Genomic DNA, 25,804 nt, shown 5'->3' with positions numbered 1-25,804 from the left:
GCAAAGCTGACACTCACTAATCACGGCCCTCACCCCGGAGCCGCAGCCGCACTGACTGTCTGGTCTCCATGGAGACACGGCAACCTCCGGCCACTTGTTAATGGCAGCTCAACAAGGCTGCGGCAACAGGGACGGGCCTGACCAGCATGCCCAGCTCCGCGCCACCGTCCCGGCCTCAGCAGCGAGTCCCAGGGGTGCTGGAGCCGGGAGACAGGACCCGAGGGCTGGTGGCTGTGACGCTCGCCGGCCCTGCCTCCCTTGGCACTGCCAAGCAGGGAGAGGGCAGAGGCAGCTGTGCCCAGGCTGCCTCCTCCGCAGGGCTGCTGGGAAGCTGAGCTCATGCAGGTCACCCAGGCAAGGCCAAAGGGCTGGAGGGGCTGGCGCGAGACGGGAGGGGCCTGCCTGCAGCCCACACAGCAGCTGAGAGGAGGCGGCGGACTTCTCCTGCCCTGACAGCCCTCTGCTCTGCTAGCCCCAGGCAGGGGCCCGACTGGGCACCATCTGTGCAAACCCTCTGCCCAGCGCACGGTCGCTACGTCTGAATGCCACGGGTAGCACCCCCCTTCTCCGGGGGTTGCACAGTGGCCGCCAGGCAGGCCTGGGTGCGAGGCCTGGCTCTGCCCCCTCCCTCTCGCCACCGATTTCCCCATCTGTGCAATGGGCATAATCGTTGCGCATGCCTGTTTGCCCCACCCACCCACACACGGCGTGCATGGCTCAGTGGACTAACTCTGACTCCTTCTGGAATCCTGAGCTCAATACCTGTGCCGCCGCCTCCTAGAGGCCTTTCTTCTCCCCCACAGACCAGCTGCTGCCTCCTTCACAGCCCCAGGACTAAGCCCTCGGCAGGCTGCAGGCTCCTGCATGGGTCTGTCCCACGCTCCTGCTCCTCCCAGCCTGAATCCTGCAGGGCCCTCACAGAGCGCATCCGCAGAGGGTGTGGAACAAACAAAGCACGGGGTGGGGGGAGCCACCCTCTGCCTTTTCTCTACCTCAGCTCCTTCCTCAGGGGTGCTAAGCCCTGCAGCACTGGGAAGAAGCCTCTCTTTCCTTCTCCTTCATAATTTCATTGGTCCATCTGTCCATCCATCCACCTGCAAACACGCCCCTACACGGGGCCTCAGAGATCCGCCGCAGGGGCCTGCACACTAGGCCGGGCCAGAGTCCCGGTTCCACGCCCCCGAGGCACACCCCAGCCTGCCCAGGGCCCTGCTGCAGCCATCTCCCCGCCCACTGTTTTTCCTGGGTCAAATCCCGAGGCAGCACTGGAAGCTGAAAGGCCCTTGGAAAGGATCTAGCCCGTGCCAGGACAGCCAGGTGAAGAAACTGAGGCCCGGGGAGGCCCACGGGCCCATGGCAGCTCCGCCTTGGAGCTGACAATGCACCAATTATGTGGGCCTGCTGGGGAGGCGGCTCTTGGCTCTCTGGGCTCTGCTGACAGCTGTGTTCCCAGTGGCAGCTGGAATGCTGGTGGGAGGCCTGTCTGGCCTTTGCACCCTGACTCCCCAGGGCAGGACCAGGTGGCTCTGATGGGGCCCAGGGCCGGGAGGTGAGGGGCGGGGGGATGACTGGCTGGAAGATGAAGGAGGCAGCCTTGGTTTTAGAGACTAAATCAGACGCCCTGAGTGCCTGTCCCAGCTCTGCCACTCACTCACTGGGTGACCTTTTGGGTGCCCTTTTCAGTGCATCGTTTGGCTTGTCGGAACCTTAGTTTTCTTATCTGTAAAATGGTGGAATTTCTATTGTTGGGCTGAAAAGCTGAGACTGGAGATGGGAAGGGACTAGCCCAAGGCCACAGGATGAACCTGCTACTGAACCCGAGACCGGGATTTGGAGCTGGCAGAGGGTCCAGTGCACACTGTTTACTTCCTGAAGGGGGAAGGGGGACCAGAGAGGGGGAACAGGTTGCCCAAGGTCACCCAGTGAGTCTGGGGCCAGTGTGGGCCCAGAGCCCAGTCTGTGCACAAGGTCCCCCTGCCCAGCTGCCTCGCTTGTTCATCCAGCCCCCTTGGTTTTGTCTCCCCCAGTGAGTGGGCGCAGAACCGGCCCGGCTTCCTTCCTGCCGCCCTGCCCGCCGTCTGCCACGTTGGCAGCCGCCCGCAGCCTTCTCGGCCCCTGCTGCTGCTGCTGCTGCTGCTGCTGATGCGGCAACAGCCGAGACCAACCCGCCGAGAGTTTGCCCAGAGCAGCCAGGGCTGCTGGAACCGGGCTGGGCTGGCTGACTCTGCCAGACAGGAGGGAGTGAGCCAGCCGGTGGAGGGAGGGAACAAGGACTGAGCCAGCCCCCAGCATTCTCAGCCTTTCCCTATCTTCCCCAGCCAAGAGAGGGAGGCAAGAGGCTGGGGCTGGGGGCTGCGGGGAGGAGGGGGTCTGAGAGCCAGGTCTGTGTGGGAACGTGCACACGTGTGTGTGCAGGGAAAAGCATGTCGGAGGCAGTGTGTGTCTGTGTTTGTCTTGGTATGCAGGGGTGATACTGTGTGTATGAGGCCGCTGTGTGCTTGTGTAAGCACAAAGGAGAGCTGTATGTGTCCCGAGTCTGAGCATGGGCCTACAAACAGAGACACGCTGTGCTTAGCAGTATGTGCGCGTAGAAGCGGACGTGTGCCGTCAGTGACGAGGAATCTGAGTACTCACGAAAGGGTCAGTACACTCGTGTCTGAGCTTGTGTGTGTCATGTCTGGATGTGTTGTGAACGCCTGTGAATTTACGGTGTGCAGCAAGACAGTGACGTGACGTGGGTGTGAGCTGGTGCGTGTGCATACCAGGGACAGGGTAGTGTGTAACTGAGGCATTGCTGTGTGCAGCTGTGATGCCGTGCATGGCTCTTCGTGCCCAGGACGGGACACTGTGTGCCTGTATGGGTTGGGCCAGATGTCCAGGGGCTGGGCAGGCAGTGTGTCTGCGCCCAACAGACCTCACGTACGCTGCCACTGACTTGATGCAGGGGACGCTGTGTGACTGTGACACAGGCATTGTATACCTGTGGCTGCATTTAGTCAGGGCAGTGGCAGGGATGGTGACGGCGACAGTGCTGTGCTAGGGGTTTGCACCCATTTCTCTGCGTGGCCAGGTCCCGCCCGTGCCTGTGTCTACGCGCGCGTCTGTGAGCACTGGTGGTGAGCTGAGCCGAGGGAGGGGGAGGGCGTCCACGGCTGTGCCTGTGCTTGTCAGTGAGCCCGGGGTCAGATGCGCTCCATGTGCTGCCTCCTGTGTGCACAGGTGGCCGCTGTGTCCAACCGTGTCTTTGTGTGTTTCAGGTCGCCTGAATGTGCACAGGAGGACGGGGGGCGGGGGGGATCTGAGTGCGTGCCTGCGCAGGCCCCTTTAACGTGGCAAGTCTAAGAAATATCGGCCTTCTTGGCAGCAGATCTGGGCTTGGTTCCACTGGGGGTGTCTGCAGAGAGGGGCTCTTAGAAGGGACGTGCTCGAGCGAGAGAGACAGGAAGGGAGGGGGGGCAGCCCCAGCTCGGGGTTTCCAGGAGGGAAAGCAGACATTGGAACTTGTCAACGCTACCACTTCCCTGCCCCCACCCTCCCCACTGCTGCCTCCCCTCCTGGCGCCTGGAGGCTGTTGGCAGAGGGACAGACAGACAGACAGTGCACACACAGACTGGCTCCGCGGCACAGATCCCAAACCTGAACACACAAGCCTGGACACTCAGGTCTGCGGAGAGCAGAGGAGGCGGCTGTGTACCGAGGAGGGGCAGCACGTGCTTCTGTCTGCGCTGAGGGCCAGGGGGTGCTGTTGGCCTCTGGTGCTTCAGCCCAGACCAGAGCCCAGGCCTGGGAGGGGGAGGAGGCTGCTGGGGGAGTCTCTGGGAGGAGGGGGCTTTAATGGCTCTGACCAGGCTCCTAAGACTCCCAGCCCTTCTCCCTGCTTATACAACTGCTGCAGTGTCTGTGAGAATCCCACTGCCTTGGAAATCACCCACCACAATTCTCTGCGTAGAGAGGCAAAAGAGGCCCAGAGAGGGGTAGCCACTGAGCCAGGGTCACACAGCAGAATGAGGGGGGAGCTCAGGGCTCCTTCTCCCACTCTTGTCTGCTGTGCAGTGGGCTCATGGGTCAGTTCGTCCTTTCCTTCCCTGGCCCACTCAGTCTTTTCTCCCACCTGGGTTCTCCAGGCCATGACAATGACCTCCTTTTTGCTTTTCTTAGTCCCAAGTGTCTATCTCTGTGTTGCAAGGGCTCCAATACCCTCTAGCAGATCCCAAAAGGGAAGATGAGAGCTTGGTTCTGGGCCACAGGCTACTGGAGAGGCAGGGGGTGGATGGGAGATGCAGAAACAGGAGGAAAGGAGCTGAGACGAGAGGTAGGGGGCCGGAGAGCAGAGGTGGGGGCTGGTGAGGGGCAGATCCCAGAAGCCAGGCTCTCCTTTGTTTCTCCTTCCAGCTGGGGGCACCAGGAACGATCTCTGTGCTCGAGGGGTCTTGCCTTCTTTTGGGCCGGGGCAGGGGAGCTCAAGGCTTCTCTAGGGCTCAACTCCCAAACCCTGGGAACGGCGGCGCTGGACTCTGAGGGGCAGCCTTGTGTGTGCCTGTGTGCTGTGCAGTGGCAACACTCACTGCACCAAGAAAGGATAGAGGGGCTGCATGAGCAGAGCCGGCACGCGCTAGGCACGCGCTGATCAGGGTCTGTGGCCTCCTCGTTGTTAGGTGTGTATGCAATGTTGTGAGTGTGTTTAGACTCTGTGTGTAGCTGTGAAGCTGTGGCAAACAGGCTGTGACTTCCCTGGGCGGGGGGGGGTTGTGGGGATGTGTATCTGTGTGTCTCTGTGACAGGTGGGGAATGGTGTGGGGGCGGGGAGCCGTGTGAACCTGCACTTGCCTGCTCCTGCGAGGCTGAATTCTGTGTGCGTGTGTAGGTGTAGCAGGTGAGGTTGCATTTGTGTGTTTTGGGACTGAATTGCATCAACCTCTGTGAAGTGTGTAATTGTACGTGTGTGCGCCTGTGCTCACGTGTTCTGAGGTGCGTGTGTGGCGCTGTCTTGGGTCTCTGAGGCGGTTGAGTACAAGGGAGCTATTGAAATGTGCGGTTGTATCTTTGGGAGGGTTGGGTTATACTTGTAGTTCCTTTTTTTTTTTTTTTTTTTTTTTTTTTTTTTTTGACAGGCAGAGTGGACAGTGAGAGAGAGAGACAGAGAGAAAGGTCTTCCTTTGCCATTGGTTCACCCTCCAATGGCTGCTGCAGCCGGCATGCTGCGCTGATCCGAAGCCAGGAGCCAGCTGCTTCTCCTGGTCTCCCATGTGGGTGCAGGGCCCAAGCACTTGGGCCATCCTCCACTGCACTCCCGGGCCGCAGCAGAGAGCTGACCTGGCCTGGAAGAGGGGCAACTGGGACAGAATCCGGCGCCCCGACCGGGACTAGAACCCGGTGTGCCGGCGCCGCAAGGCGGAGGATTAGCCTATTGAGATGCAGCGCCGGCCTGTAGTTCCTTTTAATTGTTTGATTCATTTATGTTTATTGTATCGGAAAGGCAGAGAGACAGCGAGAGACAAAGAGAGATCTTTCATCCACAGCAGCCAAGGTGGGCCAGGCTGAAGCCAAGAGCCCAGAATTCAACCTGGGTCGGTCCCCTGTGTGGGTGGCAGGGCCCCCAGCATCTGAGCCACCGCCATGCCTCTCAGGTGTGCATTAGCAGGAAGCTGGGATCAGAAGCAGAGCAGGGGCACCGGCCCAGGCACTCTAAGGGATGCTGGCGGCCCTAGCGGTGTCTTAACTGCTGTGCCAAATGCCCGCCCCATGTATGTGGGGCCCTTGGAGCAATCCAGTACTTCATTTATTTTCTGTTTATTGCCAAACTTCCCCTGCAGGAATGTAAACTCCATGAGGACAGAAATATTTCTCTGTTTCGCTCACAGTCTCCCTAGCGTCTAGCACAGGGCCCAACACATCGTAAGCGCTGAGTCCATCTTTTGAAGAAACAGACAACAAGCGTGTGCATGTTTGGTTAGGTGTGGGGAGTGTGTGACACGTATGAGTCATGTGTGTCTGGCTGTGTGAACGGGCGCCCCTCTTGTGTGTCCAAGCGGGCTAGGTTTCTGTTCTAAGGGGCACGTGAACCAAGCATGCGCACAGGTGTGTGTATGCCAGGCCTGTCCCCGTGGGCCGGGAGCACTTCGAGTGTGGAGCGACGTGGCTGTGTGCGTGCACAGTCGTGTGTGCTTGTGCATGGGGGCGGGAAGGCGCTGTCGGCTTCTCCCAGCCTTCAGCACTCACTCAGCTTCAGCCCAGGTCGCCTGCTGCGAAATGTCAGTGGCAGAGCAGCTAAAAATATCCGCTCTCCTCCTTCTGCTCTCTGCCGGGGCTGATGGGACTGTGGGGCCCCAGCTGGCCCCTTGGGCCCTGGGGGGAGGAGGAACTGCTGGATGAGGGGGCGGGGTAGGGGAGAGAGGGGAAGGAGGCCCTCCTCAGTGCACACCCTTCCCCCTCTCCTCGTGGGCTCCAGAGCCAGGCCTTGGGCTCACCTCTTTCAGGAAGCCCTCAAGAACCCCTCAGGAGCTGCCACATGCTAGTGTGTGTGTGTGCGCGCGTGCGCACGCACGTGTGTGTCAGCCACAGCTGCCTGGGAAGGAGACATGGCCTCCATCAGACTGGGGCTCCTCAAGCCAAGGCTGTGGCTCCCATGTCAGGCCAGGGACTTTAGCAGCCAGAGCTACATCTCCCCTGCAGAGGCCTCCCATCGAAAGAGCTGGTGCCATCTCCTCCCCAGTGCTGGGGCTTAGGGAGGCAGCCCAGGCTACACATGGGCTCATCTGGCCCTGGTCTTGGGGCCACAGGGCCCTGTGACCCTCCTCCATCCTGGGCAGGTCTGCTGCTACTCCAAGCTTGTGGGCAGGGAGGAGTCTCGGCGCTGCCCACACCACACCCTGGGCTGGCACGTGTTTGTGCCGTGGGTACTTGTGTGGGTGCAGGGGGGACAAGTCAGGGCCCATGGCCCCGCTTCACATGCGGGGCTCCTGGGTGTGCCTCTGCCTGTGTCCGTGGTGCTGCTACTGCCTGCCTGGGGCACTGTGTGTGCAACCAGCGCTAGTGTGGGGAGCTGTGGTGTTCCTTCTCGCTCTCTTGTGTGCCTGTGGGCTTCTGCCTACACTGGCGGGGAGAGGCGCTGGTGGTAACGCCTGCGTGCCGGCGTGTGTGAGGGCGCCTTTGTCAGATGGTATCGGCCTCTGCCTCGCCACGTCTGTGTTTCTCCCACGTGTCTGTGCCCTCTGCCTGGATGTCACACGGATGGGCAGCCCTGTGTCTGTGTGCTATGCCTCTGTCACTCGGATTTTGTGGCTCTGCGTGTCCAAGGGTCCCAGGCTGGGGTGTTCTCTGTGTGGGCTGAAACCTGCTCCCCCTCTCCCACTTCCTCATTTCCTGCTGTCTCTGTGTCCAAGGTCTCCGCCTGTGTGTGTGTTGGTGCGTGGGTGTGCACACACCAACTTTCCCCAGCCTCAAACCTCCAGCCCCAAGCTCTCTCCCACTCTCTCCATTGGACTTGTGGTGGGAACTAAAGCAGAGGGCAGGCAGGCGCTGAGCCTTCGCCCGCCGGGGGCCAGGGCCAGGCTGCCACGAGGGCCCTGCCTCAGCTTTCCTCCGAGCAAGCGCTAAGCCAGAGCCTCGGTTACATGTAAACACCAGCTGTGTCAAGACAGCGCCGCTTCTTCTAGGTCAACAGACAGCTGTGGGGTTGCTAGGCAACTGCCTGGCTCCCCCCATTAGGCCCCCCTCCCACTGCCTCTACCTGCAAACCCTCTGCTGGCTCCCCCCCCCCAGGATATGGCCTGGCCCCTCCATGCCAATTAACACAGCAGGGCCGAGGGAGTAGGGGGTCAGGGCAGCTGGGGGGGGGAGACTGTGATCAAGGTAGGGGGAGGCATTAACCCTTCCTCTGCCATGGCCCCCTCTGCCCCAGTGCTCAGCACAGTCCGCATACCTCCTGCCTCACCAGGCAGATTCAGGCCAGACCGCAGTGATGAGGAGCAGGTCCTGAGAGCTGGGGTGGTAACCACCCCCTCCCTCCCTCGGGAAGTCAGACCAGACCCTGAGAGGCTGGAAGCTGCTGTTTTAGGGATGGGTCAAGACCCTTCCCCGGCCAAGCCCGGGGAAGACAGACGGAAGGACCTTGCGGTAAGGAGGGGTTAAGTTTCCCCGTTATTCCCTCCAACACCCCCACGTCTGTCCTCTTCCAGGACCGCAATCCTGGCCATTCCTGTTTGCAAAGCAGCCTTTATCCCAGAGCCCTCGCGGGCCCCAGCGCCACCTTCACCCGACCTGGACCTTCCCTGGACAGATAAGGGCCCCCAGGCCCAGGCAAGGGACTCAGGTCTGGTGCAGGGGGTGCGGGGGCTGCGGCTGAGCGGGGCCGCAGCCGCGGGGGCAGCGCCCATGGCCGCCCCATTAGTATGCGGCCAGGCTCCGCGCGCCATGGCAACCGCCCCCCTCCCGCGCCGCGCCAGCCGGGCAGCCCCGGGCGCAGAGCGCACCTCTTCTCCCACAGGTGGTGGCGCGCGCGGGCGGGCACGCACGCACGGGCACGCATGCACACCGGGCCCGCAGGGTGCCCGGGGGCGCGCCCTGGGCGCCAGGTGCGCTGGGGCCGCCCTGCCCGGCTCCTGCCACCTATGGGCGTGTCCCCCAGGTGCTCCAGCGTGAGCCCGGCGGGAGGAGCAGTACCCGAGGATGTTCTACCTGTGCTGGGGTGTGTCCCGCTCGGCCTCCAGCGCGCCTGTCTGCCTCTGTCTGTCAGCCTGTCCTCACAGCTATGCGCCTGTCTGTGCTCATTTGCCTCCTTGTCCCTGACTGGATGTGGCGCGGAGCATGGCTGTTGTGGACTGAATGTACCTGTGCCTTTGTGTTGGGTGCCTGCCGCTGCATGCTCGGGTCTACCATCTTTGCGCCTGTCTGTACCAGAGGAGTGTGCCTGTTTGTGTGCTATGACTCTGGGTTTTCCGCTGGCAGAGCGCCCCAGGAGTGTCCTGACCTCATGTCTGTGTGCCCAGCTGAGTGCGTGTGTGGACGTGTGTGTGTGCCTTTGCATCTGAGCATGTCTGTGCCTGTGGGATCCGCTGACACCTGCCTGTGACCTGTGCCTGGCATTCTTGCACGTTGCTGGGCATGGCCGTGTGGTGGATTTCGTGCAGTTGTCGATGTCCCTGTGACTGCCCCTAGGAGCCCGGCTCTCCGTGGATGTCACGGCGTGCGTGCCTGTGGGCGCCCTGCGTCTGCGTCCTGGAGTGTGGCTGCGTCCAGGGGCTGCTGGCGCTCTGCCTGCCTCGGCTTCACTCCCTGCTGCCTGAGCGAGCTGACACCTGCTCCCTGAGCACTGGGCCCCTCCCCCCACCTGGCAAGGACAGAGAAGGACACGGAGACAGAGGCAGCCATGGAGGTAGAGACGGAGACACGGAGGGGCACACAGAGCCGAGCAGGCTGCAGAGGTGGAGACCCGCTGTCACAGGGTCAGCCTCTGAGCCCAGGGCCCACAGGAGGCACACGGAGATGCCAGCATCAGGGAGAGAGGGCAGCCCCAGAGCACCAAGTCCGGAACTGCTGAAACCGCACAGACGAGGCTGTGCCTCCCGCTCCCCCCTCTGCAGTTTCCAGCCCCAGCTGTGCCTCCCCCATAGAGCTAACACACAATTCTCCTGGCCCTGGGGCTGGAACCCAGCCTCTGCCTCACAGCTGGCCGTGTGTGTGTGCACACATGTGTGTATGTGTGTGTGTACTGCCTCAGTGTGGCCTTCTGGGCTGGTGCCTAGCTTGCACACAGCCCTCATGCATCATAACCCCTCCACATGCATTGTCTGCATTTTCAAAGACCTGGATGGTGTACACCTTTACACACATGCCACAGGGTCAGCCACACTCATTCAAACCTGGAAATGTGCCCTGGGCCTCCTCCCTCAGTCATACCTGCACAGAGGGCCAGGCGTGTGGAGAGACACACCTGTCGGCAGGTCCGCTGTTCACCGGTCAGCAACTCTCAGACCCCTGGGCTCACAGCAGAAGACACAGCACCACACTTGTCAATGCTATCAGACTGTACACTCAAAGGCAGGCCCTCTGTCACCTCCACTGTTGTGTCAAGGGCCTGGGACAGTGCTTGGTGACTTGTAGGTGATTAAGAAATATATGCAAGGCCGGCGCCGCGGCTCACTAGGCTAATCCTCCGCCTTGCAGCGCCGGCACACCAGGTTCTAGTCCCAGTCGGGGCGCCAGATTCTGTCCCGGTTGCCCCTCTTCCAGGCCAGCTCTCTGCTGTGGCCAGGGAGGGCAGTGGAGGATGGCCCAAGTGCTTGGGCCCTGCACCCCATGGGAGACCAGGAGAAGCACCTGGCTCCTGCCATCGGATCAGCGCGGCCGGCCGCAGCGCACCGGCCGTGGCGGCCATTGGAGGGTGAACCAACGGCAGAGGAAGACCTTTCTCTCTGTCTCTCTTTCTCTCTCACTGTCCACTCTGCCTGTAAAAAAAAAAAAAAAAAGAAAGAAAAGAAATATATGCTGGGGCCAGCAGATAAAGCCGCCACCTGCGACACCAGCATCCTATATCGGTGTGGGTTCGAGTCTCGGCTGCTCCATTTCTGATCTAGTTCCCCGCTAATGTGCCTGTGAAAGCAGTGGAGGATGGCCCAAGAGGTTGGTCCCCTGCAGCCGTGTGGGAGACCCAGAAGCAGCTCCTGGCTCCTGGCCTTGGGCTGGCCCAGGACTGGCCCAACTCTGGCCATTGCAGCCACTTGGGGAGTGCACCCAGCAGTTGAAAGATCTGTTTCTCCCTCCTCTCTGAAACTCTGTCTTTCAAATAAATAAATAAGTCTTAAAAAAAAAGATTTTGTTGGATGAATGTGTTCACACAGAGACTGATAGTTACTCAGAACTCATAGTAATGTACACTCAGAGTGAAAAATACTAACGGACACCACAGTGCACACACACAAGCAGGCATCATTCACACACCTAGGACAGCACACTCATACAGGTGCGTGCTAAAAACACTTAGCATGCGAGCTAGGCGAGGGCTTCTCAATTTCGGCTGCATCTTGGAACCACCTGAGGAGCTTGTAAAACTCAATGTCTGGGGCTCGTGCTGTGCTAGAGGAGATAAAGCCGCTGCCTGCGACACTGGCATCCTATATAAGCTCCAGTTCGAGTCTCAGCTGTTCCACTTTTGATCCAGCTTCCTACTAATGGCCTGGGAAAAGCAGCAGAAGACCCAAGTGCTTGGGCGTCTGCTACCCATGTGGGGAGACCCGGATGAACTCCTGGCTTCAGCTTGGCACAGCCCCAGACACTGCAGCCATTTGGGGAGTGAATCAGCGGAGGAAAGATCTCTCCGTTTCTTCTCTATAATTCTTAAAAAACAAACAAAAAACAAACCTGAAATCTCATCAAAGGAGTTATACTTTCAATATTAAAACAAAACAAAATAAAACAAAAACCTCTCAGGTCGGCGCTGTGGTACAGCGGGTTAAAGCCCCGGCCTGCAGTGCCGGCATTCCTTATGGGCACTGGTTCTAGTCCTGGCTGCTCCACTTCCGATCCAGCTCTCTGCTATGGCCTGGGAAAGCACGAGAAGATGGCCCAAGTCCTTGGGCCCCTGCACTCCTGTGGGAGACCCGGAAGAAGCTCCTGGCTCCTGGCTTCAGATCGCCCCAGCTCCAGCTGTGGCAGTCATTTGGGGAGTGAACCAGCGAATTGAAGACCTTTGTCACTGTCTCTCCCTCTCAGAGTTACTACCTCTCAAATAAATAAATTCTTTTTAAAAAATCTCGGTAACTCCAGTAACTCTTGGAAGCAGAGAGCAAATACTTGAAAGCCTGTCACCCGCATGGGAGACCTAGATTGAGTTCCAGAGTCCTGGCTGTAGTCTTTTTTTTTTTTTTTTTTTTTTGACAGGCAGAGTGGACAGTGAGAGAGAGAGAGAGAAAGGTCTTCCTTTGCCGTTGGTTCACCCTCCAATGGCCGCCACAGCCGGCGCGCTGTAGCCGGCGCACCGCGCTGATCCGATGGCAGGAGCCAGGTGCTTTTCCTGGTCTCCCATGGGGTGCAGGGCCCAAGCACTTGGGCCATCCTCCACTGCACTCCCTGGCTACAGAAGAGAGCTGGCCTGGAAGAGGGGCAACCGGGACTAGAACCCGGTGTGCCGGCGCCACAAGGCAAAGGATTAGCCTAGTGAGCCGCGGTGCCGGCCCTGGCTCTAGTCTTGACTTTGGCCTAGCCCCAACTGTTGTGGACATTTGGGGAGTGAACCAACAGATGGAAACTCTCTCTCTCCCTGCCTCTTGAATAATAATTTTAAAAAGTAAAAAAATCTCAGTGCCCAGGCCCATTCCCAGACCAATAAAATCAGAATCTCTTGGGGTAGGATGTGGGCATCTGTATTTTAAGTTTATTATTTTTTAAAAGATTAATTAATTAATTTGAAAATCAGAGTTACAGAGAGGGAAGGAGAGATCTTCCATGTGTTGGTTCTCTCCCTAAATGGCCGCAAAAGCCAGGGCTGAACCAGGCCAAAGCCAGGAGCCAGGAACTTCAGTCAGGTCTCCCATATGGGTGGCAGGGGCCCAAACACTTTGGCCATCTTCTGTTGCTTTTCCCAGGCCATTAGCAGAGAGCTGCATCAGAAGTGGTGCAGCTGGGACATGAACTGGAGTGCATAGGGGATGCTCAAATTGCAGACAGTGGCTTCACCTGCCATGCCGAAATGCCAGCCCAGTATTATTTTTTTAAAGACTTATTCACTTATTTGAAAGGCATAAAAGGAGAGAGAGAGAGAGAGAGAGCTATCTTCCATCTGCTGGGTCACTCCCAGAATTCTCATTTAGAGCCACAACTCCAGTTAGGTCTCCCACATGGGTGGCAGGAACCCAAGTCCTTGAGCCATCATCCAATGCCTCCATAGCGCATTATCAGAAAGTGCAGAGGAGCTGGGACTCGAACCAGCATTCCTGTATGGGACGTGGACATGCTGAGTGGTGGCTTAACTTGCTGCGCCACAGCACCCGACTGGGTTTCCGCACTCGTAAGCTCTCGGGTGGTTCCTCTACAGCTGAATGGAGAACCTCCGATCTGGATGAACAGACTAACACGTTGACGTGGGGCTTGCTACAGGACAGGGACAGCCTGGGCTTTTACTCTGGAACCAGGTTACTTAGTTTGAGCTCTGGGATCCATCACTTACAGTGTGGGTTTGGTAAGTAGCCTCTCTGCACTTGAACTTCCTGTTACAGTGACCCTCACAGCCTTGCTGCCGGAGAGTGTGTAGAATGGTTGGTGTGCAGCAAATGCTTTATCATTTTTGCTGTATTTCTATCATTAAAATTGTTGAATCACAGAATGGATTGATTTTTGGGTTCCAGGAGCAGAATTTATTTTTTTCTTAAAGTGTTATAAAAAAGCAAGGGTCTGGAATCAGACTCTAGGTCAACCTGCTTCTGGCACCTGCGAGTGACCCTGGACAAGGGCACTTCCTTCAGGACTGTGAGCCAGTTTTCTCATCTGTAAACAAAGTCTCTTGCCTACCACCTCCAGGGTTGTTTTGAAGGATAAACCCCTTAGGTGAGTGCTTACCCAATGCTGGCAAAACCTAAGTCTCTGGGAGCCATGCTGCCCTGGTGCATTCTGGGATCAGGTGTGGCTGTGGTTGGACGCCAATGTCAGAACAGGGTGAGCCCCCAGGCCTGTGGGCACACAGAAGCTTCTACCCAAAGGCTGGCTCTAGTCTCCGGCCATGTCTAAGATCCCTCTCGTCCCCTTCCTCACTCTCCTGGAGCCCCTGTTCCGCATACCAAGAACTCCTCCCACCACTTCTCTGTGCCCTTCCTGCTCTCCCCAGGCATTTCCTGTCCTTTCTAAAGTGAACACCACCACCTCTGCACTCAGCCACCTGCCTGGACTCCCATTTCCTTCCTGTGTCTCCCCTCTCCGCCTCAATTCCGGAGCCCTGGGCCCGCATCTCTTCACTGACCTTCTCCCTTCTCAAAGCCCATCTCACGCTCAGCATCAGTCCTTTGCATGGAAAAGCTCTGCCTGGGGCTGGCACTGTGGCATAAAAGTAGTGTTGGTGGGCCGGCGCTGTGGCTCACTAGGCTAATCCTCCACCTGCGGTGCCAGCACCCCGGGTTCTAATCCTGGTTGGGGCACCGGGTACTAGTCCTGGTTGCTCCTCTTCCAGTCCAGCTCTCTGCTGTGGCCCAGGAGGGCAGTGGAGGATGGCCCAAGTGCTTGGTTCCCTGCACCCGCATGGGAGACCAGGAGGAAGCACCTGGCTCCTGCCTTCGGATCAGCACAGCGCCGGCCGTAGCGGCCATTAGGGGAGTGAACCAATGGAAGGAAGACATTTCTCTCTGTCTCTCTCTCTCACTGTCTAACTCTGCCTGGGGGAAAAAAAAAGCAGCGCTGGTTAAAGCAGTGCCAGCATTCCATGTGGGTGCCAGTTAAGAGTCTTGGCTGCTCCACTTCTGATCCAGCTCCCTGCTAATGCTCCTGGGAAAGCAGTGGAAGATGACCCAAGTGCTTGGGTCCCTGTATTCATGTGGGAGACCCGGCTGAAGCTCCTGGCTCCTGGCTTCAGCCTAGCCATTATGGCCATTTGGGGAGTGAACCAGAGTATGAAAGATCTCTCTCTCTCGTTCTGTCTCTCTGCCTCTGCTTCTCCCCCTCTGTAACTCTTTCAAATAAAGGAGTCTCCTTTTCTTTTTTCTATTTTTTTTTAACAGAAAACCTCTCCCTCATCCCCCACACTCCCGGCTCAACCTAGCAGATCTCACCCTCTTAGAGATCTGTCCCCGCCCCCCCCCCCCCCCCCCAGGCCAACTCAGCCCAGAGGCCCCTGCTGAGCACACCTCTTCCGGCTTTGGCCCAGCCCAGCCTCACCCACTGGTTCTGCCTCCACCCAGCCCCACCTTGCCCAGAGTGACCTCTCCAAAGCCCTGCCCCCCACCCAAGCAGACCTCATTGTATGGCTTTTCCCTCCTGCCACCCTCTCGGCACTGGCCTTTGCTTGCGCTTTCATCCTCTGGGAATGCCCTCATTTTCCTGCCTGGCATCCTAGCCTTGGCTCTTTAGAAACGGTCACCTGCCTGACCCTCAGGGAGGTCTCCCTGCTTCCTGCTCGCCACCGGGAGGCCAACGCTGGTGTGGCATTGGTGCCTCCCAGTCTGCAGGCAGGAAGGGCAGGACAGCGTGTTAGTCTCTGAGCCTTGGGGACATGCCAGGCGGGCAGCGTGCGAGCCTGTCCTCTAGCACAGCGGCTGCTGTTCTGGGGACTGTGACCCGAGTCCTGCCTCTTCTTCCAGGCAGGGATGCCAAGAAGAGGTGTGTGTTGCCCCCTCAAGCCAAGGGTTTTGCTGGTTGGGTCAGGGAGGGCAGGGCATGTGGAACTGCCCTGGGTGTCCCCCTGAGCATCACTGCGCAGGGACATGGAGAAGCCACGTCCAGCAGAGCTGTAACACAAGATATCTGGTCATGGGAAAGCCTCCCAAGGCCCAGAATGGCCTGGCTCAGGCAAGGACAGCCAAGAGCACCCACCGGTCGGCAGAGGGAAACTTCAGCCCCTCCAGGGCCCCTGACGGCTAAAAGCAAGCACAGACCTGGCATGTGGAAGGCAGGAGATGGGAGTGACCGGCCTGGTCCTGTCTTGGGTTCTGCAAAGCAGATGTGGTGTGCCGGGGTCAAGTAGGGGGCCAGAGGTGCAGGAGACCCAGCAGCTGGGGCAGACTCACAAACAGGGGCTCACAGGTGTTCTTGGGCTCGGGATGGAATGAGGGTCTCAGAGGTAAGTGGCCCTGAGCCAGGCCAGAATGACGGGGCCCCGAGGCCAGGGCCACACAAGACAAATGAAGGGACCTGAGGCAGAGACCTGGGCCCTCGGCTGGAATGAGGGAGTCGGACGGGGGAGACCTACAATCTGGCCCATAGTGACCGGGGCAGGTCTCAGGGAGAGGAGACCAAGGACTGGGGGTCCACAGAAAGGGAGACCTGGAACTTGGCAGGGGTGAGGGTCCCAGGATCTGGGGTGAAGTAAAGATCCATGAACGGGGTGACTCGGTGTCGGGGTGGGACTGGGGGGCTCAGGCGGGCAATGGTGACACAGCTCTCGGGCAGAACGCAGAACTCCAAGGTAAGGAACACGCGGAGGTATTTCAACCCCTCTGGGGACCAAACCCAGCCACCCCCACTCACCCCTGCTCACAAGACACGAGGTTGGTTTTTTTTTTTTTTTTTTTTTGCTTTTTTTCATTTCTTTTTAATACAAACTTGGATCTTTGGGTGTGTCCTGCCAACAGAAAACAACAACAACAAAAGAGAAAACCCAAGAGTGAAAAATAAGAAAGAAAGGAAAAAAAAAAAGCTCCCGCAAGAGGTTCTTCTCCCTCCCCCCGACCATGCGAATTTGCACACCACGGGACCACAGCAGGTTTACAGAATGCAATATACAATCCACGATTTATAATAAAACAGTATGTACAATAAATAGGATATTGTTCATTTGTGTCAAACGACCTGTAGATAAATTTCTCAGTGCATTCTTGCAGGGGCTCTGGACACCTCGGGCCCCGCTCGCGACCTCTTGCACACGCTCGCGCTCTCTCGCTCTCTTTTTTTTTTTTTGTCTTTTTCTAAAACTGTGTTTTGTTTTTAAGTTTTGTACATTTTTAAAAAGTATTTACAATTGCTGGTTTTGTGCAGAAAGGGCTCACCTTCGGCTTCTGCGTGGAGGAGATGGGCAGGGAGGGGTGGGGGGAGATGGGGCGCAGGGGGTGCAGGTGGGACGGGGCGGGAGGTGGAGGGGCAGGCGCTCCTGCCAGAGGACGATGTGGACGCTGGGAGGGATCTTGGCGTTGGTTTTCTGAAAGCTGCAAAGAAACAGAAGAAGAGGCAGAAGTCAGCGGCAGGTGGACACTGGGCTTTGAGTCTCGGGAGGGACGGGACCCCTGCCGCGCCTCCAGATTGCAGGGCTAACTGCATTGTCCCTTCTCCCCAGAACTCCACACCGCCCCGGGGGATGTCAGGGTAGCTCTGGGCCCTCTCGGAGCTCAGTTGCCTGCCGGGGAGATGGGGTTGCAGGCAATGGAGCAGGCTGAGCGCTCTGGCTCTCTCTGGAGTCAGACCCAGCTGAGTTCGGATGGCAGCACACTGAACATTCTCTAGGATCCTGGCAAGTCAAGGGTGGGCCCTGTGGGCCTCAGTTTACTCTGCAGTACAAAGGCCTGTCTAAGGACCCAGCTTTATGTGGCATGATCAATTAAGCTAATTACTGTTTGTCAGCATTTTCCCAGCCTCAGGCTCCCTGTGTAACCCGAGCAGCTCGGTCATTTCTCCGCCCCAGGCTGCTCTGAGGGGTGACAGCCCTAGGCCAGCACAGGTGTGGATCCCGCAAAGTCGCCCAGTTCTGTGGAGGGTGAGGCGACTAGGAAGTCTAACTCAGGGACTGAGGAAGGAGCCCAGCTCTGCGCCGCCCTCCTGGAGATGCCCCAGCCCCTACTCTGCATCGCCGCCTGGCCTTGGGAGAACCCCCTTTTCTCAGATGGTCCTTATGTTTGCAGAGCCTTGGGGCCCTGATTTCCCTATCCAGACCCCAGCCTGGCGGGACCCTCTGGGCTCCTAGTTCTTTGAGGGGTCAGTGGGAAGGCACCCAGGACAGTACCAGGTTAGGCCACTCCCAAGACCCCCAGCCGTCAGCCTGGCCCTTCGGGGTCTATCTTCTTTCGAGAGCGGGATCCATGCCTCCCACCTCCAGCAAGCGACGGCTGTCACACGGGGTGCTCAGGCTCCTCGGCGAGCCCCCATTCTCCCCACCAGCGGCGCGGAACCTCCTCCCTATCCCCTTCCTTAGCTTCCTTTTGCGACGGGGCCACATTTAAATTCCGCTCAGCCTCGGCTGCTGTCTGCCGGGCAGTCAGCCCTGGGGAGGACTTTTGTCCCGAGGCTGGACTTGCCAGGACTCCCCCGAGGGCCTGGAGCAGCCCTCTCTCCTGGTGCACAGACCAGGTGGCAGGCAGAGGTGTGAGAGGGAGGGCGAGAGCTGCGTGTCCGCCCGGCGGGGTATTCGCTGTGGGGGGAGCCATGTGCCCACCAGGGAGGCAGCTGGGCTCCAGTGGGGGCCATAGGTAGAAAAGCTGCTCTGGGGACTCCCCAGTTAGGGTGACAAACAGGCCAGCTGCCCAGAGGAGAGGGGTATCCAGCGAGGGGCGGGGTGAGTGTATCTGGGGGTGCAGGCTCAGCCAGGGAGCTGGGGGCCTCTATCTAGAGGACGGCTTTGTTGGGCCGGTGAACAGTTGCCAAGCTAGAGGACCCTTGTGGGGGTGGCAGGTAGAGTGTGTGTGGGGGGTGACAAGTGAGGGGGAGGTTTAGGCAGCTGCTCCAACCCACTTGGCAAACCAATGGTGCTGAACCCCAGCACTCCCCCCACCCAAGGGCCCAAGGGCAGGCTGGAAGTCTCCGCACAAATCCCTGCCGCCCCCGCCCCCTCCAGCCCTTAGCCACTGCCAGTGACCCTCTCCAAGCCAGGTCTCCATGGTGATCTCAGCCCAGCAGGCAGCTCCTGCCAGAACCTTCCCTGCGGTGCCCGCGGCCAGGCAGCAGGAGGCTTTCTCACCCTCTGCTAAGCCGCCAGGCGAGGCTCACCTTCCTCCTCCCCAACCCTCCCCAGCTTTTAGGACTTGGCCAGCCAGACTCTGGCGGATCTGGGGGATGGGGCAAAATCGAAGGCCAGGGATCCCGGCGGCAATGGTGGGGGAGCGGGGGGGTGGGGTGGGGGGAGAGCGCTGTGGCTGCGGCTGTGGAGGGCCTTGACCTCGCTGGGCTCAACTATCCGCCCAAGGGAAGCCAGCACGCCCCAGCATGGTGTTGGGTGCTGGGGACAAAGCAGAGAACAGGACAGCTCTGGTCCTGCTGTTGACAGGCTCCCAGAGCAGGCCCCGAGCCAGGCAATTACAGTGCACGGAGACAGGGGCTGTGCCAAGCGAAGTCCTGGGGGCTTGGGAAGAACGAGGGGGGCCCTCACCCCATCTCAGCAGGAGGGGCCGAGGCTCTGAACTCACTGCTGGGGTCCCGTATGCGTGCACACTGAACAACAGAGCCTTGAGGGGTACAAGGGTGGCCGGCGTGTCAAGGTCCAGCTCGGGTCTTGCACACCTCCGGGACGCTCCCTAGTCATGGCCACCCGTTACCATAGCTACCTGTGCACTTGGCATTCCTGTCCTGCTCCTCAGGGCAGAGACCTGCGTGTGGCACCTCTGTACCCCAATGCTGGCATGCACCTGGCCCCCAGGACACCCACCACTGGTCCTACGACTTAACCCTTTAGTGCCTCCGTGAGCAGCATCTGCCACACCATATTCCGCAGAGTCCTCGTGCTCTGAGAGTTTTAGCACCCGAGGTGCCAGGGCATTAAGTGGCCTCTGCCTGCCGGGGGGGCTGGCCCTGGCGCTGCAGGGGGACAGCTGAGCAGAGTCAGAGCGCTACAGACCAGCGATAAGTCAGGTTGTCCAGAAGGAGCTGCTCACACCAGTAGCTGCCGGGGCAGGGGTGAGGCCTCGGCTCCTCTCTCCAGCCTCTGCCCTCCAAGGGGGTCTCAATGTCGAACAAGGCAGTACAGCACAAGGCCAGGACAGCACAAGAGAACCCGAGAGTGATCTGCTGTGTGACCTAGAGCAAGGCCTTTCCCTGTCTGGGCTTGTTTCTACTCGGTAAAGTAAGGGTGTTAAAATGGCGCCCTAAATGGAAGGCTGCCCCGCCCCCACCTGCAGGTGGTCATTCCTGTCAGTCACCTCAGGGTACAGAGGATTCTGCTTCCCAGGGCTCAGGCCACACCTGACGGACAGAAATCCCGTCAGGCTGGCTGGGCCGGCAGCTCCCCGAGGCATCACGAGGGCCCCCGAGAGGCGATGGGAACTGCGGGGCGGGGGTCCGAGTGGGTCTCCCTAGCTCGAGAAGCACCTCAAAGCCTGCGTCCACACTGAACTGAGAGTCCCTTAAACTCCAGCTCTGCCAGTCACTGCCTCGGCAGTGGGCACAGAGGCCACTCAACAACCCGCACGGGGTCCGCACCCACGGTCACTCAGCAACCTCGGGGTGGCTCCCGCCTCCCTGACCCCCACCCACCGCAGCCACCATCAGCCCGGCTGCAGATGCCCTATGGCAAGACGGGCGCTACCAAGGGCTGCTACGTGTGCCACTGAGGCGGAGCAAGGGGCGAGAACAACGCGCTGGGCGGGCCTCACGGGCCCTGCCTGGCTCTGCCCTTCTGTGCTTTGAGGCCTGGGTGGCTCCGAGCCCTGCGGAGAGTCGTTCCCCACCCCGTGAACTGGCAGAGACGGCACCCTGGGAACTGCAGAGGCTCAGTGACCCCAGAGAGCTGCGGCCGGTGCACTTACACACCTCCTCTTGGCCCCATCTGCAGCCTTTCATGGTGACGGGGGGCGGGGGGTGAGGGTGCCCTATGCCCAGCCTCTGCCGCTCAGCCTTTCTCCCTGTTCTACACATTTGACTCGAGGTTTTTTGTTTTTTTTTTTAACAAACCTGAAATGACCCAGGTGTGAGGAGATGCAGTGGGGGAGGGGCGGGTGGTGGGCACAGATGAGTAATGGGCCCCAAGGAGGCGGCGTGGAGGGCAGGACATTCCCAGGAAGGGCTGTCATCCTGCCACAGAGATCTACAGTTAACTGGTCTGGGAAGGATCCTGGAATGCTTCTTGGAGGAGGTGAGGTATGAGTGAAAGATAGGAACTGACAGGTGGGAGACCACGGTGGGCAGGAAAGGGCAGCCCAGGCCAGGGAACCGCAGAAACACAGGGCGATCTGGGAAAGAGCACAGTGGAAACTCCCTCCTGACCTGACCTGCTCCCCGGGGGCTGCTAAGGAAGGGTGTGCGTGAGGGAGGTCAGGCTGGAGCAGGCTGGGTGCCAGGACAGAGCCTTGGATACCTTTAAGGCCACACCAGGAAGCTGGGTCTTGATTTTGCAGGCAAGGAGGCTGGAGTGGGAAGGATGCAATCCAAAGGTGTTAAGCAACAGTCACAGGAGCAGATGTGTTTTAATCAATTCATCCAATAAATATTTTAGGGGCTCCAGACACCGTGCATCGAAGAACGCTGAGGAATAAGCACTTTGGCGGGCAAAATGAGAAGCACGGCGGGTGAGGATGGGGGGTGGGCCGGAGACCCAGGTGGCTGAGCTGAAGTCAAATTCAAGACCCATCTCTGGCCTCCGGAAGCTCCCACTGCCCACTCGGTTCACATGGGGCAGGGGGTGGTCCCTGGAGACCCCTGTGGCAGTGTTCCGGTCCTTCCCTGGGAAATGGCCGCCTGTAAGCCCCAGGAGGGCGGGCTGTCGCCTGTCTCGTCCAGCGGCCCCCTCGGTACCAGATGCAGTGCCCGGCCCAGAGCAGGCTGCGAACCCACACAGGCTGGATGTGGAGCTAACCCGCCTCCCATGGCGGCCCAGGCTGTGACAAAGACAGCAAGTGCTCCAGGAGACAAGTCACGCGAGATTACAGTCACGCGGCCATGTTTCCGGACTGTTTGCTCTGGGAGAGAGGCTCCGGTGGGTCTGTGTGGACAGGGTTCCCAGTGGACTCCAGTTATTTTTGAGTGAGTCTTGTTGTCTGTCAGGCCCTGGGTCCCTGGGGGGGTGGTGGTGTCTGTGACTCACCTTGTCCCGGGGCCCCCCAGGGAGGACTCAGCCCAGCTCTAAGGTGAAGAATGAAGTGATACTTTGGGGCCTCCCTTCAAAGGCCCCAAATCCACATTAGAACCCAAGACCCATCCTAGGAGAGCAGCTGGGGACCTGTGGTGCTGAGTAGAGGGGCAAGAGGCAGGGTGCACGACTCGGAGGGCCGGGGTCAGAGGCCCCAGAACCCAGTCTGTGGGGGGGAGCCGATCCACCCAACCACCTGCCACGGATCACAGGCCCACTGCACGCCAGCGGCCAGAAGCTCACACGGAATCACAGTGGATTCTCCCAAGAGACGCAAAGAGCCACTAGCTGGTGAGTGACAGCACCAGGCCGTGCACGGGGAGGTGGCCAGCCACCAGCCTCATGTGGGGGCCCTGCTCCAGGACGTGGGGCAGCGGGCAAGGAGAGACTGCCTTCCCAGGAAACAAGGACCTGGCCTAAGCTCGGCTGCGGGAGCGACGATGGCCTGAGAGGGGTCCGAGCACAAGCCCAGAAGGGGCAGGGCAGGACTGGCTGAGCGGGACGTGAGGCCTTTTGCTCAGAGCCAGAGGCAAGATCAAGTGACCTCCTGAGGTTCCAAGACTTAGACAAAGCCCAGAGCAGCCGGGGCCTGGCCCAGGCCTGGGCATGCCTGATGACCCCAGCTGGATGGTGGCTTTGGGAAGGGTTTCCTGCTCCAGTCAGGCCCCAGCTGGTGTGGCCTTGGAGGACCTGTGACATTTGTCTTGGCCTCAGGTCCAGACCCGAGAGGGGAGAGGGACTCGAGATTCCTGGACACTTTGGAGGGTTCATCCTACCCTTCCCGCCCCACTCCAGGGGCTGGAAGGGCCCGTCTTCAGCCTGAGGGGGTCTCACGTGGAGCCAGTCTGTCTGGCTCTGCTTTCTATCTACGGAACCAGAGAAGATGCCTGCGTGGGCCCCAGGCCCCCCTCCCTTGACCCATCAGCCACAGCTCAGGCCAGCCGGGTCCCACATTCCCGCCTCTGCCTCCTCTGACCTTTCACGTCCTAATTCACAGTGGGAGGTGACCTGCCTTGGCTCACAGTTCCCCCTGCCTGGAATATCCTCCCTCCAGTCTCCTAATCTTGCCTATCCTTCAAGGTCAAGTTCAAAAGCAGCTTCTTCCACAGAACCTCAAAATTCTTTGAAAAATGTCAGACTCAGAAGGAACTGCAGTAATTGCCCACCCCAAGCCGTAACTCTGCAGATGGGGAGTCAGGGTTGTGGGGGTGGAGCGGCCCCCAGGCTGTGCAGAGGCAGCGCGGGGTCCACTATGACCGTGGCTTCACCACTGGTGCCAGCGCTGTGGTATGACGGGTGAAGCTGCCTGGTGCAATGCCTGCATCCCCTGTCTGAGTGTTGGTTTGTGTTCCAGCTGCTCTGCTTCCAATCCAGCTCCCTGCTAATGTGCCTGGGAAAGCAGCAGGAGGATGGCCCAAATCCTTGGACCCCTGCACCCACGTGGGAGATCCGGATGGAGTTCCTGGCTCCTGGCTTTGACCTGGCTCAGCCCTGGATGTTGCAGCCATTTGGGGAGTAAACCAGATTATGGAAGATTTCTCTCTTCCTCATCATTCTGCCTTTCAAATAAATCAATCTCAAAAACAAAAACAACAAAAAACAAAACAAAACAAACCAACACCAGCTCCACCATTTTCTAACTATGCATCCCCTGTACAAGGTTCACAGCTGTTTCCTCAACTCTGCAATGGGGGCAGGGGCAGGCACTGTGAGGGCAGGCACAGCAGAAGGGACTAGCACAAATGCGCGTCCCTCCTCTCCCAAGGGGGCAGAGGGATGGCTTCTGACCACAACCCCAACCGGCTGACATGCAGTCTCCGTCCCTGCCTGCCTCTGGCTAGCACGTGCTGTCGGGTTCTCTGTGTACTTGCATTGGCTTCCTGAGGTGGACGCTGGGCGCGAGGACAGGGGCCATTTCTGCTTTGTCTGCCCAGCGCCTGGCACTGAACGAGCCCGCTGGGGCTCAGGACGTGAGGCTGAGCTGAATTACTGCTCCTCCAGTGCCCGTTCGCTGGGGAATGAGCGTGTCATTGTCCTTTCTGCTGTGCTCTCTGGCGACAACGTGACTCCCTCTTTCCTGCATCCCCAACCTGTACTCCCTCCCACGACGGCTGCAGCCAGTCCCTGGTCCCGGAGGGTTGCCACCGACGAGGAAACCTGCCTTGGAGAAGCGAGACAGTTCTTCCACCACCTCGGTCCAAGCTCACCATCACTGCCTGCCTAGACTGCCCCAGTGGTCTCCCCACTGCAGCCCCCGGCATCCCGGCTGAGGACTCCTGGGTGGGTCCCCATTTGTCTCAAGACTTCAAGTCCTAGCAACGCCCTGAATGGGTGGCCCCTCACTCAGCTTTCCGGCTGCCCACGGCTTCCTCGAAGCTGAGCCCCCGTGGCCACGGCTCCCCGCTGCGTTCCCTCTGCCCAGAGCGCACCTGCCGCTCCCCCGCTTCCTTCAGCACCAGCTCTGGGGTCTGGTCAGCCTGGCGGAGGCTCTCACAGCCTCCTCGCTGGTTTTCTCCTGCACAGTCCTCTCCAGGGCCGTAATCATCAAATGCTTTGTGTCATTCTGCTCACTGTCTCTCCCTCCCAACTGGAAGTCCCCCGAGGACCCGAGCCTCATCTGCAGTGTTCACTGTGGTGCCCCCAGTGCCTGGCTTATTGGAGGTGCTGGACAGATGTCCCTGGAACAACTGAATGCATGGGTTGGAGGACGGCGCTGTTAAGTCCCTGCCTGAGTGGGGAGTGCGGCCAGGACGTGGGGCTGGATGGTGTCCCAGTTTCTCCTGCGTCCAGGCCTCCCTGGGTGGCTCTGTTAGGCATTTCACTGAGCTGTGACCTGCCCAAACACCCAGCCCCCACACCCGCTCATTCTCCCTCCTGGAGCCTGGGAGGAACGGTTTTTGGATTATTCCACATTTTTTGGATTATCCACGAGACATCTCCCCTCCAGTGAGAAGGATCAAGAATTTGACATTTTAAACCCTAAGCAGCTTCTTCCTGGCCTGCTTCAGATCTGCAGTGAGACGCAAGGGGAATGGAAGGCCATTTTAATCTTGGCCTGGCCTCGCGAGAAAGGAAAATACGCTGCCAAAGGAAAAAAAAACAACAACAACTTTGGTCCATTGTCTCTGCCACACAGAGCTGCAAGAGCCTGAGAGATTCACGGGGTCCATTTCCTTGGACAGATGGGGAGAGAGAGGCCCAGAGGGGCAAAAGCTTGGTCAAGGGCGTGCAGCAAGTGGGTGGTCAACCATGGACCGCACCTGCCCCAGACCTCCTGACCCCCATGTGCGGTCCTTGCCACTGGGCCCCGGGGAGGGGGGTACTGGCAGCAACGGGGCACCAAATGCCCACAGACACGGCCTCAGGATCTCGAGTCACCCTGGCCTCGAATGGTGCCCCCAGAGCACGGACAGAGCTGGCCAGGCGACCTGCTCTCTGGAACAGCAGCTCCCAGGAGGCTGTGGTGGCAGCAGGGGTGAAGGGCTCCGGGGCTCGGATGTGTCCCCAGGCCACCCAGCTGGGCCACCATGGCCGGGCCAATCTGTGAAGCTGTCTTGGCCCAGAGGGGGCCAGTTGTGACTGTATTTCTGGAGCAGGTTGTTGGTGGAGAAAACGCCTTCAACCCTGCTCCCTTTCACCATTGTGGGGGCACTTTCTCTTCTTCTTTCCTTTCTTAAACGCCAAATCTTGAGGACACTAAAACTGACTCCACCTAATGAGGTCACAGTGCCTGACAAAAATCATACGGGAGAGCTCGCAGTATTTAACTGAACTCTTAGCAAAGCCTTCGGCTGCGAGAAAGGCAACGGCTCCTCCAGGGGCGCGGCACTGATGGGACAGCCCCTCTGCCGGGAGTCCCCAGCAGCGCACGAATCCCAGCACCCCTTCCCCATCACGGGACCCCTACCTGGCCCATAGTCTCTGACCACAGAGCCCACCCCAGGCCTAAGAAATCACAAAATGGCCTGTGGGGGTATCCCCTGGGGGGCCGAGAGCAGACTCCTTGGGCCACTCTGTAACACCCTCGATGAGCGTGTGACCAAGACCACGCGCCGGCTGAGTCTTGGCACCTCTGAAGCACCCAGGAAGTGGGGGCGGCCCTTCTCCTGCTCACACTGAGCAGTG

At 59.2% G+C, this 25,804-nt stretch overlaps 1 protein-coding gene and 1 long non-coding RNA gene across 16 annotated transcripts in view; one reads left to right on the top strand and one right to left on the bottom strand.

The window, feature by feature from the left end:
• Positions 1 to 1,070: 1,070 nt before the first annotated feature.
• Positions 1,071 to 16,366, top strand: LOC138850703 (uncharacterized). The gene is made up of 2 exons (XR_011390821.1): positions 1,071 to 8,115; positions 13,031 to 16,366. It is a non-coding gene; the product is annotated as an uncharacterized lncRNA (long non-coding RNA).
• The window catches only part of AHDC1 (AT-hook DNA binding motif containing 1), a 61,935-nt gene continuing 51,819 nt past the window's right edge, over positions 15,689 to 25,804 (bottom strand). For all 15 annotated transcript variants that reach the window (XM_070079004.1, XM_070079017.1, XM_070079009.1 and 12 more), the window contains one exon: positions 15,689 to 16,838. The gene's annotated coding sequence lies outside the window, so the exon portion shown is untranslated. The remainder of the gene's footprint in view (positions 16,839 to 25,804) is intronic.

The sequence above is a fragment of the Oryctolagus cuniculus genome, chromosome 7 (assembly GCF_964237555.1).
Source record: "Oryctolagus cuniculus chromosome 7, mOryCun1.1, whole genome shotgun sequence".
Classification (NCBI taxonomy): domain Eukaryota; kingdom Metazoa; phylum Chordata; class Mammalia; order Lagomorpha; family Leporidae; genus Oryctolagus; species Oryctolagus cuniculus.
The sequence above is the reverse complement of the archived record's forward strand: the minus strand, read 5'-3'. Positions and strand labels throughout refer to the sequence as shown.